Source organism: Macaca fascicularis, chromosome 15, assembly GCF_037993035.2.
Source record: "Macaca fascicularis isolate 582-1 chromosome 15, T2T-MFA8v1.1".
NCBI classification, from domain to species: Eukaryota; Metazoa; Chordata; class Mammalia; order Primates; family Cercopithecidae; genus Macaca; species Macaca fascicularis.
This window is the reverse complement of record NC_088389.1, coordinates 105,081,983-105,099,344: the sequence shown is the minus strand read 5'-3', so window position 1 is coordinate 105,099,344 and position 17,362 is coordinate 105,081,983. Positions and strand designations below refer to the sequence as shown.

The following is a 17,362-nucleotide window of genomic DNA, read 5'->3' as shown; positions in this document are numbered from 1 at the left end:
TGATATATACATGTTGGCTTATTTATTTTTTACAAACTCTGTGGGCTGACTAAACAAGATCCATCTGGTTTGAGCATAGACAAATCATCTAGTTTGATCTTTGAACTCTATTTCTGATACTTAGTAGACATGTGGTCTGTAGGCCAATCACAGAACTGGGTGTATGGGGGGGGAAACACTACAAGGTTGGAGGATCAGGTCAAACTTAAGGAATGAGCAGGATTTACAATTAATTTATGCTGCAAAGCCACCTGGTACACTAACCTTTGCATATGCATAACCACATAGGGAGAAGAATGGCCTGTCCCAACAACATCTGTAAAGAGAAATGATACAAGACTTTGGGTGTTTCCCCAGTCAAAGCTTGCAAGTAAACTAGGTAAAGATAGAATGGGAAGGAAAAAGTTCAAATAGATTCTCTAAATCCGCATAGTGCTTCAGGAATGAAGACTGAGGATTCAAGGGCAACCAATTTGGATTAATACAACTCAAGGATCAGCTGCCCATATTTTCCTGATTTCTTCATTCTTGTGGAGTCCTTTAGTACTTACAATTCTTTACTGTCTAAATAAAATGGCACTATTTCCCTTTCCACTGGGAATACAGTGCCTTCTCCCGAATCCCCACCAAACCTCAGGGCTTATTTCCTCAGTACTTTCTTTTGCTTTGTGACTCAGGTCTTGCATGCAGTGACTATCGCTCCTCTTAGCCCTGTGTCAATCCACATAGGGATGGAACAGATAGGGAACTATCAGGACGGGTGCCATTTAAAGGCAGGATAGGGTTGGTTTAGTTGCTACCAAGTGCTAGTCAGTTGTTGCCATATGATAACGCAGAACTTTTCTTTTTCCATTGCATCATAAGCGAGGCAGTTGCATCAAATTTTTTCACGAGCCTTGGAAGAAATACAGGGAGGTTATATCCCAGAAGAACCAGTGGCTTAATATTGAATATTAGACCTCCCTCTACCAAAAAGGTCCCCAGTCCCCCAGTGGACTGCTCTGTCGTCTAGGTTTCTAAGATCTTCTCCTCTCATTTTCTCCTCTTCCTTCTTACCTATTCATAGCTCTTCTTCCTCAACCTCCATGTTTAAGTTTTCATGCTTCCTCATGAAGTTCAACTCCTTCTTCCCCTTCCTTACATTTCACCCAGTTCTATGTTTGCTTATTCAAAACCTCGTAACATTACTTGACTAAACAAGGGTTCTACACTTCAAATGTAGGTGTTTTAATCACATGTAACACTTGCCCGATCTTTGTAATGACTATCTCTTTTCTTTCATGAGATCCTATTCTTAGGTATGACCTCCTCCCACACCAGCTATGTAAGTGAAAAGTGGCCGTAATAGCTTTGTCTTGCTCCCTGCTATTAATTTAAATGTTCCTCCTGGAAAGTTGGAATATTAAAAAGTCAGCTGTTTTTGCTGTAAATTGTATTTCTTTTCTTCAAGTACACATAGCACATGTAAATTTATTTTACAAATACTTTGAAGCAAATAGGGACCTCTGCTGCCTAAAGTCTGCTGAAAGTGGTTAGATCACAGTAGGCCTTGAAAAGACTGCATACTGGGAAGGTGTTTGAGGTGTAGGAGAAGATCCAAAGGGGAAGCCTGAGAAGCAGATGTCATGGGGAGAGGGAAATGTGGAAAGGGAATATAGACTTTCAGGTCCAAGAAAATAACAGTGACCAAAATTGTCGAAATATTGAAGAAACCCTCCTCTTTTTCTTCCCATGTTTCAACTTTAGCCAAAAGAAGTAGACTCTTTCATGCTTTTTCTCTTCCAACTTCCTTTCCTCTCTGACTCACTTGTATTTCATGCATAATCCAAATTACTTTTAGATTTTGGAGGGAAGACAAATGTAACCTCTACCTGTTTTAGAAGTTTTAGCAGGGGCTTTAACAAAAATATTAACAAGAGTCAAAGAGTTTATTAATGCACATAGAAGATACCACACACGATAATGCTCAGGGAAAAGTGACTCAAAGTGGCGGCTCAGAGCTCTGGCTTTTGTAGCAAGTACAGTAAAGAGCAACACATTTGTAGAAAAATGACAAAACAAAGGAAAATGGTTTTTAGGTTTCCAAGAGTGGGAAGCTGTGGGAAAGGAAATATATGGGAGGGAAGTGTAGAGGAAAGTTTGCTTTGGAACTCCTCTGGTGCTGTTTCTGGGTTAGGAGTCCAGTGTCATCTCCTCTAAAGGAGAAGTTATATCCCTCCTTTAGGCAGAAAACAGGGTAGGCAGAGAGTCGTTTTCTTTAATTTTTTGCTTCTTAATTGCTTCAGCCCCAAATAATTTTCATGTCATAGAGGCATGTTTTGGGGTAATATATCCTGGTTTCCCTCAGTGTCCCCAAATCATAGCAAGTTCCTTTCTGACTTGATTCTAACTTGTTTTTGGAACTTTCTGCACTCAAATACAGTGAGCTTTTTTTTTGCTCCCTGTAAGTACACTGTAAACCATACAGCTCATTACCTCTCAAAGTTGGGTTCTTAGAAGCAACAGCTGCATCACTTGGGAGCTTTTAACAAATGCCAATGCTTGGGCCCTATCCCAGAGGGATGAATCAGACACTGTGTGGGCAGGGCCCAGAAATCTGTGTTTTAATAAATCCTTCAGGAGATTTTAATGTATGCTCAAGTTTAAGAGATCAAGCCTAGCCTTCAGTTAGTCCTGCTATGCCTTTGATTAAGCTGTTCAGTTTGAGATTTGCTCTATGAACTTGGCCAGCCTCCATTGATGGGGAAGCTAGAATTCAGCCTCAGATCTGTGCCTGGTTTTTCAATCCAGTTTATCAGAGAGTTCTGCACTTTGAGCAATAAAATAAATACTGTGCTTCATCTTTCTCAGCTCTTTATGTATAGTCTCAGAATTTTGACGCAAAAGAGTGTTAAGATTTGGATATCAACTTCCATCCCAAACCTCCTCCAACCTGGTATGTTGGCTAATAGTTTTAATTCCTTACAAGATATTTGGCTGTGAAATGGGAATAGGGAATACAGGACTTAAGGATAAGAATAATGTTAAAAGGTAATAAGAATAAGGAAAAAAGGTAACAAGCTGATATTTTTAACTTAAACAGTGGAGGATGTTCAGTCCTAGAAGATCAATCTTGATTTACTCAGCAGCTGCTAGTGCAAGAAATCATGGATAGGACATAGCACTACAAAATGTAAGGCCAGGTAATTGTATAGATACTTTTGTTTTGGAGCATTTAATTCATGTCTGTGGTCTTATACACACCATTTTTACACACAATTACATACCTTGTAATTGTAGTGTGTTTGTGAGGGGTATCTCTGGTTAGGATGTTGGACACAGAAATTTACTTTGAAGCTCTTTGATGCCAACACTGTGGCTAAGAATATCATGAGAACCACAGAAGATGCTGGTACACAAGACCACTTTAAGTTCACATTTCTCTCACCTCCCTCCAGTAGAGAAAAGGAGTAAGATTGAGGATGACATTACATTTATATGGTTTCAGTGGGAGCCACTGTGTTAATACAATACAACCTTTTTACTTGAACATTGATTGATCTTGGGTTGAGCACCTGACCCATATGGGGAAAACTGTGCTCTTGTTCAGAGGGTCAGGTCTAATTCCACAATATCACATGGCATGAATTTAGTGGTTCTCAAATTTTAACAAACATCAGAATTACACAGAGTGCTTGGTAAAGTAGATTTCCGAGCTCCACTCCCAGAGTTTCTGATTTGAGTTGGTGTGGAGTCACGTCCATGTATCTGCAATTCTGACAAATTCCCTGCTAGTGCTAATGCTTCTGGTCTAGGAATCACACTTGAGGAATCAGAATCATTGGTTTAAAGAATAGGCTTTATTAAAAAAGAATATTACAAGGACAGGATTAGCTGAGAAGGTCTAGTCTTTTTCCTCTCTTTTTCTCACAGAGAGACTTCCCAGGGCCAGGATACTATACTGGACAGGCAATGTGGAGTTACCCATGTTCCATTAGGGGGACTTCATGCTCCTGGGGGTGTTCCTCTTATAGAAAAATTATGAGGGCAACCATCAGTGAAGGATAACCAGTGTACTTTGGTGCTAGACAATGTGGATTTGAGCACCAGCCCTTTACATCAGGAATTTAGTAATCCCAACTGTCTAACACTTGGGAACTTGAGAGATAATGGGAGTTATCACCTACAGAGAGAAGGGAGTGCAGCAGCCCCTACTGAGAAAAGAAAGGGGGGATCGTCCTTTCACCTTTCCCCCCACTGTCCTGCCCTCCTCCAACTCTGGTCCTAGCTGGTTCATTGTTCAGGCAATTATAAAGGAGCTCTCAGGATCACTTTTGGTAATTCTGCTCACCACATGACACATGCTATCTACTTCATACCCAAGCCTCTGATTCTACTAATTTTACTAGGTGTAGATAACTGATCCAAATTGGGCTAACCAATGTCTTTCCGTGAAAGTTGATTTCAGAAAAAACAACAATAACAACAACAAAAAAACACTATTTTATCTGTCTCTTGAAACTCACAGAATATAAACCCAGGTGCTGTTGTCATTGGCTATTTTCAGCCATGGGGCCCAGGAAACCCAGCAATCTTGTCTGAAGAGGGAGAGAAGAAGTAAGCCCACTTTTAGAGCAGTGGAAAGAAGATGTAGGGTGGGAAAAAGACTGGGAAGTATTTGAGTTTCTGCTTCCTGTAGTTTCTGAGGCCCAGAAACTTTGATTTCAATACTGAGGATTCAAGAAAAAGCCACTGTCCTCTTTTGGCCTAACTTATTGTGTGATGGATTCCTGCCCTTTGTAAGAACGAATACTGACAAAGACATTCTGCTTCATTTAGAAGTTGTCATTTCCAAGCAAAAAGGTAAATTGAGTCACAAGAGATTTCACTTAAAATAAGTCTAGTAAAGGCCTTCAGAGTTTGTGTTCTATTTTAATTTAAGCTTTTCTTTGCAGAGGCTTCATTGTGTGTTGGGGGGGTTGGGGAGCTGGTCACTTAGAATCACTTGGATCTTGAGTTCCATCACAGTTCTGTTATCTGCAGAGCTTGGAAGTTAAAAATGTCATGTAAATTTTCTTCGGCTCAATTTTCTCATCTTTATTGAAGGACTATATCATTTATCATACAGTGTTGTTTAAGAATTGACATGAAAAATAAAAGTACGTAGCACAGTCTGTCTGATTTTAATGTGTTTAAATTTCAAAACACATTTTCTAATTTTGAAAGACATCCCCCAAACATGATGTATTTACAATAAGATATATATAACAAGCATAAAAACAAACAAAAAATTAAGATTTTGCAAAAGAAGGAAAAGAAATTGTCAGGACCAGTATAATTGCTGAGTGTATTAGTCAGGGTTCTCCAGAGAAACAGAACCAATAGTAGATATTTGTATTTATATATATCTGCTATATATATATATATATATCTGCTATATAGATATATTTGTACATATATGTGCTCTCTCTCTTTATACATATATCTAAACATGTATATGTATATTTCTTAATATACATATCTGCAAGGTAGGTGGGAGGCTGGGGACCTAGACTCACAGTTCAGATTCAAATGCAGCCTGCTGGCAGAATTCTCTTTTCCTTGAAAAAGATCAGTCTTGTTCTATTAAGAGCTTTAGCTGATTGGATGAAGCCCACCCACATTGTGGAGAATAATTTGTGTCATTTGTTTTATTTATTCAAAGTTTACTGCTTTAAATGTTCATTACCACTAAACAAAATCTTCACAGAAACATCTAGAATAATGTTTGATCCAATATCTGGCTACCATGGCCTAGTCGAGTTGACACATATAATTAGCCATCTCATTAAGACTGATTTTATTATCTATTTATTTATTTAGAGACAGGGTCTTGCTCTGTTGCCTGGGCAGAATGTGCAGTGGCACAATCATAGCTCATTGCAATCTTGACCCCCTGGGCTCATGATACTCCCACCTGAGTCTTCTGAATAGCCCGGACTACAGGTGCATACCACCAGGCCCAGCTAATTTTTAAAATTTTTCATAGAGACAGGGTCTCACTACATTGCTAGGGCTGGTCTCAAACTCCTGGGCTCAAACGATCCTCCTGCCTTGGCCTGCCAAATTGCTGGGATTATGGGTGTGAGCCACAACACATGACCCTAAGGCTGATTTTAAATTTAATTTTGAGCTTCCTAGTAAGCTTAGAAAAAAAAAGAAAGATATATCTTTTATGCAATCTTTTATTAAGTAAGACAATTTACTTAGTAGAGACCATTTTTCCATACATTAAATTCCAAAATATGGTATGGTTTCTCATATACAATTTTGTATTTTGGACCTTGACCGATATCATAGGCAAGGCTTTTAAGAATTATTGTTTTATAATTAATGGAGAAGCAATTTTGGTATTTTGTTTCTGGGAAAGGTTCTCTGTAAAATCAATGAAGGTTATTCTTCCTAGGATCCTTAATCGGTGATTTGCTTTTGGGTACATTTCTAACTCCCACACCCCTCTCATGAGTTGGAGCAAATTTATAAATATGTAGCTGCTTTACTTCTTCAGGGCTTGACTAAATCAACTTTTTAGATATCTTTGAATTTGGAAAAATGCCATCTCCTGCATCCAATCTGTCACCAAATTCTGTCATTTCTGACTCCAATATTCTTTAAAAACTGTACATTCCACTCCCTCCTGTTGCCAATGTCTCAGTTTAATCTGTTATTGTTTCTCACATGAACCTAGGCAATAGTTTCCAAACTTATCTCTGCTCCTTTGGTCACTTCAAATGCTGTCTTTACACAGGCACCAGACGGCCCCTTTTTGGGACACAGTTATCATGCTACTTTTCTGTTTAACAATCATCTTTGTTGTCCCAATAAATAAAAAACAGAGTTTCAGCATCACATGTACCTTAACCTTTGAGCATATCAAATTATTTAGAATATTTAGAAAATGCCGTCACTTAGAGAGTTCTGCCTCTGCAGACTGCTGTTTCCTCTGCTTGGAGTACTCTATCCTCCCAACTAGCCTAGACAAATCCCAGTCATTCTTTAAGACTCAACTTAAAGGCCATCCCCTTTGTCAGACCTTCCCTGACAGATATAAGCAAGAAGTCACTCCTTCCTCCTTCTCCCAGATCAATTTTAACATTTGAGTTACATCTCCTTGGGTGTCAGGGTCTGAAATTAAGACGTAAAGTCGAAATCACAAATAGTTCTATCACCCTTGAAAATACCTTAAATAGCCCAGCAAATAGAATACATTAAGTCTACATTCATGTCACACTGAGACTGACATACTATTGCTCTGTGAATCCTACATAGAGTATGCTTCCTTCAGATATTTATTATGTATAATAAAGACACATACTGTCTTTAAAACTAGACACATATTCAGTGCTCCACACTGAGAGGTACATGCATGCGGAGCTAAGGCTGAGAGCCATTGACTGCCATCTTCTGCCACATGCATGCGGTAGGGTATATGCTCACTGAAAGGAACAGTGTGGGGAATTAGCTGCACATTTAAACTGTTTCTTTCTGCTTTTTTCTCTCTCCCTCTCTCTCGTGCCATATGCAGGAGTTTAGTACAAACAGATTAAATGATTATACTCTATGGTGCATAACTTAATTCTAGTCTATTAACCTAGGTAGGGCACTCACATTGTGATACAAATTTTCATTTGATGCTCAGGAATCCCCAGGCCATCAGAGTAGAAAGCTCCATGAATACAGACCTATATTTTTTTTATATCTATTTCCTTTCCTCATACATTATTAGGACTTTAGTGGTCATTTCATGAATCAGTTAATAGAAGGCAAAGGACAAGGCATTGAAATTTCCTTCCGCTTTCACTAGGAACTTTCAGTATGATGAGAGGGAAGTTTAACATGTCTGGTCATTTGTGACAAGGTTCTGCATAGGAAGAAAAATAGTCTATTTGATAGGCTTGTGAAAGATAATACAGGATAGATAAAATACCGCATAAATGCTAAATAATAAAGTGACAAGCACAATATGTCAGGGGACGCATAGTAATGCAACTATGTCTGTAAAACATTTACTGTATTTTGTCTCTGAAATGTACAACAACAACAACCCACCAAATGGCGGCATCTGTGCTTATTTCCTCCCTGGTCCTCGATATTTGGAATCCTTTCAATGTTCAATGCCCAAAAATGCAATAAATATTTTTACTTTGGTACATCTATATTTTAACACTGGAGTTGGTACCAGCCAGGATTGTGGGGTTACTCACATCATGTGACTCTCCTCCCACCATTCAATGTGTTTACAAGTGAAAACTGATAAAATGAGCATCGAAGGCAGCCTGGGAGGGAGAATGAATGGGAGAAGGCATTGCAGAATGCATACTGAGGGCTAAGTGTGGAAGGCCCAAGAAGGGGATGGGTACTGTTTATAGGCAATCTTATTAGAAGTGGTGGGAGGAGCAGGAAGTGGGAGAGTAGGTATGTACAAGCTCTGATCTCTTTGAGCACCAGGTGGCACTACTGCTTTCTCTCTTGGCTGCTGCCTACCTGTGTCAGGGGAATTCCAGAAACCTAGATTTTGTAGGAAAGGCTAGAAGATTAAGAACCTATATGGGTCAAGAGAGAAATGGGCAGACAATACAGAGATCAGAATGTTTCTTATTGATCAAATCCTAGGAATGACGGTACTCACGGCACTCTGACAATTTTTAGCATTTCGCAAGCCATCAAGGGACATGACTTGATATTGTTAAACTCAAATTTATGAACAAGAGACATTGTTTAGCTTAAGGTATTACTAGCTTGTAAATTTATTAGTAAGTTGCCAAGTTCCTAAAGGCAGAGAAATGTGTAGAAAACCAACCAACCAAACTAAACCAAAACAAAATCAATCACTACAAGTTACTTAACACATATGTAACAGTCAATTGGAGGGTATGTATCTGCTTGTTGTATCAAGAAGATTGCTTCTCTTTGACAGTAGGTGGTTTTTTGAGGGGTCAGTTTCTGTGAATGGGATAACTGATCTAATTCCCCTTTTCTTACTTGCTATTAGTAAGTTTAGAAGTAAATATGGGAGCCATTTGTAGTCAGTATAACATTTTGCAAGATTGTAAACACATTTTAGCCACATCTGTGGGCTTTATCTTTCATCTTGCTTCTACATCTCACATAATATTTTAAATTATATTTTACTTGCGCTTTTAATTTGTTGAATTGTATATGTTTATATGCTCTGGAAAGAGCATATCCTAATTTATATGCTTATAACATAAGTTTATATGCTCTGGAAAGGTCCTCTAAATACTTTCTGAAATAAGGAAAGGAAGACATATAATTAATTATGTAATTATAACAAATTTCCATTGGGTGTACATTGCTAAACACCAAGAATCAATAGAATTGTTCCTTCCCTCAAGAAGTTTACAACCAAATAATGGACTTACTATAAAATGTGCACTAAATAAAAATTCTTTTCTTAAAAAATATAAGTTTTTGGAGTAGAGATATCTAAGAGTAAACACAAGGGAAATAGGGATACTTGATTCCATGCTTAACTTTGTATTTCTACCGTTGGCTTTGCATGGCCTCAGGCAAGATGTATAACTGTCTCCAGCATCAATTTTTCAATAGTAAAAGGCAGATTCACCTTGGGACAAACACTTGGATAGGCTACAATGATGAAAGGCATGGTGTACTGTAATATTTGACTATTGTTATGTAACATTTGATTATAATCTCACTCTCAGCAAAACTAGTAGGAGAAAAGATCAATTTAAGTCACATACTAAAAGGAAAAAAAAACGTGGTTTGACTGAAATTCAGCACATTTTCTATAGGAAAGTGCCACACTATAGAGGCTATGGGTATAGTAGATGCTGATTTATTTTTAAACTTCTATTTACAACAGTTTGAGACAAATATTCAAAATTGTGTTCTTCATGTAAGAAAGTAAATGTTTTTGGAAAAAAATACAACATAAGCTTTTTTTTGAGGATTTTAGGCTGGAAGAGAAGGAAGCTAAAGAGAGTAAAATTGGGCATATTCTCCACAGGCTACTTTTCAGTAAATTTTAGAGCAACCAATAACGAAACAATTTGCTATTGCATTAAAATTAATATTTCCTTTTTTGTTTATTAATTTTTTATTCTTTTAAAACAGACACATAACTGATATGCCAGGGTGCATTACTTTGTAGAAATGGTAGTGAGATTATTTTGGGATAAATGAAGAAGAAAAGAGGTAGAAACTACAGAAGAAGGACTGGAGCTTGATTCTTACCTTTAGTTAGGCTCATTGACTTCATGGAAAACCATGGGTCAGACACAGTGGAACCTAACAGGCTTTGGTATCAGATAGAGCTGAGTGGAACCCAGCTTAGTCTGTGACACTGGGCAAGTTCCTTCACTTGATTCCTGGATTCTTTGCAAAAAGTGGGCATAATAATATCAGCCTCACTGAAAGAATAAGAAACATCCATGACATTTCTAGTTCAGGGCCAGACAAGACTTATTGCAGATGCTCACTAGATGGAAACTAATAAGGTAGGACAATTCATTAAAAAATCATCTCCTTTTATTTCTATTTAGGAGAGGACAGGAAATGGTAGCTTTGCATCATGACTTTACTTCATAGTGGATGGCAGACTTTAGGTAAAGTATGGTAGTGGCCCGTAAACTGCTGCGCAAGGCCTGTCTCCTACTAGTCTTTCTCCAGTTTTGAAAAGTCACTCCTTCTAAGCTTTCATTTGCCTTTGAAATCTCTGTTGATCAATAGCTAGCTTCCATGAGGTCTAGCCTTATCTACCTTCCTTATTCATATTCAGAGGTCAGGGGCCATGTTTTACAAAATTTCATAGTAGGCAGCACACAATCAGTTTTTCCTAATGACATAATTTATTTTAATGCAAGCTTGTCAGCCAGGGCATTGAAAAATCAGCCTCATACCCTAGTTCTTTTTTACTTTTCTTCATTGACCTGCTTGCCCTAGGTGACTAGTGAGAAAGTCAGCACATTTTGAACACATTACTCTGTGTAAAGCATCCTGTTCAGCATATTACACAAGAAGGGGGAGCACCTCAGGTGTTCATCAGGTGGGTAATACATAAAACTTTCTTAAGTTTTCAGGAATTAAAATTTCTCTCTACTTTGAATCCCCTATAGCTCACTGAGCTATACCCATGAAGAAATGAAAATAAAATTCTAAGCCCCCAACTAACTGAATGGACCATTTCTTGGCCAAGGGGACACCAAAGAAAACTCGGAAGCTGAGCCCCTGGCCATGACAGGATGTGAGGATGGATATGTCCCATTATATCCCTTCCCTTGCTAACCACTCTTAGGCTTTCTTCCCTAAGGGTTAAACAGAAACAAGCCCTTTGGAGAAATTTTACTGCTGATTTAACCCAACTGCCTGACTACTGCCACTCCCTTTTGCGGTTTCTGCACAACCAATCAGCATTCCTTCCCGATAAGAAACCACTGACCAGGAAGTGGTTCTGGCCAGTCTTCGAAGAACGAGCAGTGAGGGTTTTTGTGTGTTCTGTTACAGAGGGCTGACAACTTCACTCTCAGATCATGCTAATGCCGCCATTTTTGAACACGGGGTCCCATCGAGAGGCATGAATTCAATTACACCTGCGCATGTTTCTCCTTTCATAAATATTCATGACTCCTCCTATAGCTTATTGAATATGTATATTCGGCCACCTCATTCCGCATACATCTCTGTCTTATTCTTCCCACCCTTGAAATGTCTGTTTCTGGAGTCTGGAAGGAGGCTATGTTTCCCAGCCTGTCAGAATGGCCACCCTGCAGGCTGCAATCCTTTATGAGAAATAAAGCTCCACTTCACAAATGTATGAACCTTTTCATTCATCAGTTGACACCACTTAATCAAATTGAGTCTCTCTTTTTTTTTTTTAATTTCATGCTTTGCATTTTCATTCAGGAGTCTTAGAAAGTGCTAGGATTTGGGCCTAATTTCTGGTAACTTCATCTATCAGTGCTGATGTCCACTGAAATACTATCATACAGGTCTGATTCTGAGAGTTTGGTCCAGGCAGCTCACCACCTAGACTGCCTTCGTTACTCCCTGCAAAACCTCTCAGTCTGAGTCCAAGTTCCTGACACTTCCAGGCTCTCAGGACATATTCAGCTGTTCCTTTACAACTCCAGAGACAGAGCTCTGCTTCCATGTGCTTCTCAGCTTCCTGGGCTCTTTCCTTTACTGCCATTCAATCCTCCCAAACCTGGAAGCAAAGGGTTAATTAAATCCTTTTGCAAGGAAACTGAGGCTCAGAGAAGTTCAGGAACTTGTCCACTGTCATATATTTCACAAGTGGAGGAGTACACTTTCAGAGCAAAGTCCAACTAAATTCATGATTCTAGTTTCCCCCATCATGCTGGACTGCCTCAATGATTTCAGTTAAAGTCTCAGGTCTTTTTAATTCTCATGCTAAAACCTATCATTTAGTACTAACTTTTAATAGTTTCACACTTATTTTTAGTTAAATGTCACCTTGGAAAGTAAAAACAGGAGTTTTAAAGGCATGTTTCTCAAAATATGGTGGTCTACATCAGAATTACCTGGACTAATTGTTAAAATATTTATTCTTAGGCCCAATTATAGCCCTACAGAATCATTATTACTATTGGGCAATGAAATAAGTATTATTAATAAACTCACCTAATAATTACTATTCATGTCAAATTTAGTAGATTATTTCTTTAACATATGTAGACAAGTTTATTTTGATCTTAGTAAGGAGAGTGAGAAATAGTTGAAATACAAGGTGCTAAGGCTTTGAATTGGTTCATCGCGCTATCTAACTACTGAAAATTTTGGATATGGAGGAATGACCTTAATATTGGGAAAAAAGAAGAAAACAGAAGAACAGCAGATGAATTCCTGAGACCTGAGACAAATTTCCTCTCCTTCTTGATTTTGCCTGCAGGCAGTTCTGTGTGAGAGTGGATGAACTGGTGAGAAAATGTATTTGAAATTTAAACCTACAGTAACTTTTGGGTTAAGAACTATATTCCCAAATGAAATAACTTCGTTATTATTTTTAACTCCCTCTGCCCAAATACCCTAAGGACTTAAGCTGCTTGATATAGCAGTCTAGGTGCTCACTTTCAGAACCAAGATAGCTTTTCTATTTTATTCTTCATATCACAGTAAAACTGTTAGATGGGCTGAATGCCTGGGTTCAAAATTTCAGAAATTTGCACCTAAATTGCACCTGTAAAATATGTCCTCACACATGTGAGTCATTTTACTTGCAAATTATTGTTTTGCATATGCAATTACTTGCTTGCATCTGGCTATACATTTTGTGGAACAATTAAGTGTTTACGTTAGAAAATTAGATCACTAATTTTATATTCATTTTTGTAAGACTTAGAACTTAAACTACCAGAATGTTTTTAGACAGAAAGATCAGTATTGCACATGGTCTAAATTGTGAGGGAGGAGTACATTCTTTCATCCATTCATTTGTTAATTTGACAAATATATTCTGAATGCCTACTGTGGGTCAGCTGCTGCACTGGATGCTAAAGTTACAATGATAAACAAATAGTCCTGCCTCCGGACATGGAGGTTAACACTATGTTTAGTTGCATTTAGAGACCAGAAATTTGTTAGTGTCTTGCTTGATAACTTCAAAATATGCAATTTTCACTTAACTCTCAGGTTATTTTCTAATATGCGCCATATCAAGTTGAAAATAGACAGTTGTCATTTCTCACTACTTTCACTGATGGAATGAATAATAAAATGGGGGGATCATTTTTTATTTGATTTTGCTTTTCTCCTAATTCACAAATTAGCATGGCAAGTTTGTATGTCTTTTATGCAATCGTTGGACTCTAGATCAGATAGTCTGTGGATGATTAATAGAAGCATAATTTGTGAAAATTAAAGGCTGATGATGGTCTTTGAATGAATGCCCTTCCTATGGGAAGATGTTCAGGGCTTTTGCAACTTGACCCTTGTATACTTTTCTCTGGGTAAAAACTATATTTTAGAGTGCTTAGTTTGTTGGGATAATGACTTCAAGATTAGAGAGGCATTGCATTACACACCTATACATTTCTTCATAAACAAAAATACATCAATACACCTGCACACATACGTATCTTGTGTCTATAAAGTCTGTGTAAAACACTGGTCTTTTAAATCTATCAATTTATCATTCAGGACCTAATTATAATAATACATTTATAGATATTTTGGGTTGAAAGAAACTTGAAAGTACTTTTTATTTAGTTCCCTTACTTTACAAATGAGTAAACTGAGGCCTGGGGAGGTTAAAAGAATTTCAAGGATTACACAGATGCTAAGGCAGAGAAAAGACTAAAATCTGGTATATAGGCATTCATTATTTTTTGAAAAATATCTTTTGTGAAGTAATGTAATGGAAACCAACTAACGTTACCCTTGCAGATCCTATGGTGATGTTGAATGTGGCTCTTCTTTAAATAAATGTGGGAGGAAGAGAAAAATTATACAAAATCAGAGAAGAGTCGGAAAAGCAGAAGTTTGTCTTCTCTGTTAGATACTGCTTTTTCTAGTAACCACAAAGCTTGACATACATTAAGGGCAAATAAAGATGAGAGATGGTAAAGGGAAGGAATAGGGAGAGAGATATCTGGAAATTTTATGCACTTATACAATGTTTCGTTTTGTTGCAATCAGGGTCTCAACAGAAAACAGATGTCAAGCATAAATTAAGAATATTCCAAGAAAATTTATTTACATAAGAACCAACTACAGAAGTGTGGACTTGTAGAAACCACAAGAAATAGTACAGCAACACTGGATTAATAACCACGGAGCTGGTACCACCTCTAGGCCCAGGGGAATGAGGAGAGAGGGAGTGATTACTAGGACCCAGAAGGGAAAATTTTCTTGAGAAGGCTGTCTTGAGAGGAGTAGTGACCTTCATTGGAGAGACACAGCCAGGTTGAGACAGGGGATCCCAGCAGAAAAAATATCCTGTAATGTTGTTTTCTACTCGTCTCTGATTTCTTGCTGATATCCCCATTGTTAATTCTAACTGGAAGCCAGAAAGCAAGGAAGAGCCCATTAATGTCATCTGCCAATGGGGAAGAAAGCAGGTGGAAAGGTCTAGGTAAGGATTTGGAGTTGCAAACAAATGGCACAAGGTACACGCTTCCAAAAAGAAGCCAAGCACTCTTACAAGAATATATAGAATGTCAGAAAATGGCATACATTAAAATACTATGAAAGAAAAAAAAAAGAAATAAAAAGAACTGACACCATTGAAACTAAAAGACTGATTTATACAATTGCTCACACTAGATGGAAAATTATTTATCTCTAATGCAATCGTTCAGAGATAGGTGGGTAGTCTAAGGGCAGCTCTGCTCCACGAGGGCATTGTTCTTTCTTTTTGCTTTGATCAGCACCACACCATATTTAAATTTTAGTCTGTAGGAAAATCAAATTACCGTGTGGGGAGCAAGCAGCTTCCCCTTAAGGAAGTGGCTGAGACATTATACGCCTCTCTTCTGTAGCTCCTCGGAGTCCCTGGGTGTTGGACCCTTCTGTGACCTCCAGCTATTTGATTCACTTTTCCTGTCTGTAAGTTCTGGCAGTTGGACACCTAGGGGAGATTCAGCCTTTTGCCCTCAGAAAGCTCTCTACTTGGCCTCTACTGATCAGCCAGGCTTCATACCTAAATTGTTTGGCTGTGTCATCCTATCTGAACTTACGTGAATGCCAGAGCGCATGGTGTTGGGGCTCTGAGTGCCTGCCAATGGGTCAAATACAATCTAAGTGTGCTGGTAATTCTCCATGGGGTAACTTGGGCCAAAATAGAAGAATGGAGGAAACCTAGTTTCTTTCTTCTTTATCCTATGTACCCTTTCATAGTCCTTATCAAATTCTTTGAAGCACAGTGTTTCTTGGTAGTCTATCTGGAGAAGTTCTATGCATGAAATACATGCAACTGCCAAACAATCAGCTTTGTGTTGTTGAAACATCATTTTACATCTTGCATAGCTCAGTTGCCTTTGTCCTCATCCTGGATCCTCTGAATGTATGCCTTGCCAAAAAGCATCTTCCTTTCATCCTTGATTCAGGCTTTGTGTTCTAGGGAAGCTGATATAGAACATATCTATTCACATTTGGTTGATCAGTCCTGGTCCGTGATAAAACTTGAAGTAGACAAGTGTTTTGCTGAATAAGACAAATGAGAAAATCATGGAATTTTGGGAATAGTGAGACATTTTTGCCAAAGAAGAAGAAAATAAAGTCAGGAATGAGACCAAAAAAAACAAAACAAAATAAAATGTGTAACATAATTCTTTACACCAAGTAGATAAAAAACTCAATTTAACTTTTACAGAAGCTACCACAAAAAAGAAAATATTGTTTATTTTTGTGTTCATGATACAATGAGTAGAAAAAAAAAAAAAAACCAGAAACCCAAATCTTTAGGAAAAATCCAAATTCTTTGTATAAATTTCAATTAAATTTTCTTTCTGAATCTTATATCACTTATGAATACTACCAGAAATAAATAACACAATGTACGACCAACAGTGACTTCGTAATGAAGATATTTGATTATCTCACTCAATAGGAAGTGTAGAGGTAAGCATCCAAAGGTTTATTTCCCTTCAGGATCACTAAGGATCCACGTGATTTTCATCTTTTGCTCTACCCATCTTCAGTACATTGTTTTGATCCTTTAGTTTGTCTTCTCTTGGTGGTGAGATGTCTGCCGGTGTTCCAACTATCAAAGGTAGGAAGTGGGGAAGGAAGTACAGGGCAGGAGAGAATTTTTGCTCTAATGTCTTTCATGGGATGGGGGAAGGTCTTTCCTGGCATTCCCCTACTTCAACTTCTGTTTATGTCACACTGGCCAGAACTGGGTCATCATGGCTATTCAAACCTGCAAGAGAGGCTGGGAGTTTAAGCACTGGCCTTTTTGAGTGTAAGAAACTCACAAGGAGAAGAGGGTTGAGAAAAGGCAGATGGAGACACAACTGGTAGGGTCTTTTTTTTTTTTTTTTTTTTTTTAAATAGTTCTCATAATGAGAATTACCAGTGATATAATGACTAATATCCTAGGTAACATGTTACAGTAGATATGTAATAGCTGTACATAAGTGCTTTCCATACATGCTGATGACATTATACCACCATATGATGCAGTAGAAATAATTCCTCATAGTGGGAATAGGTAGGCTAGAAATGGTTGCAGTCTAGGTGTGTAGGCAATTGACCTAACTTGCATATTTTAGAACATGGGACAGTTTAGTCTGTGTGTTCTAAAATCCTGTCCCTGAATCCAGACTTGTAAGGCTAATGTATATGTTACATAGCTCCAGATTACACTTCATGGTGATGCTTGAGTATGACTCTTTGATTTTGT

At 38.0% G+C, this 17,362-nt stretch overlaps 1 long non-coding RNA gene across 1 annotated transcript; it reads right to left on the bottom strand.

The window, feature by feature from the left end:
- Window positions 1–4,895: 4,895 nt before the first annotated feature.
- LOC135967584 (uncharacterized) lies at window positions 4,896–16,779 on the bottom strand. Its single transcript, XR_010581744.1, has 3 exons — window positions 16,561–16,779; window positions 15,846–16,161; window positions 4,896–5,016 (listed from the first exon to the last, which is right to left on the bottom strand). It is a non-coding gene; the product is annotated as an uncharacterized lncRNA (long non-coding RNA).
- Between the last annotated feature and the right edge of the window lie 583 nt (window positions 16,780–17,362).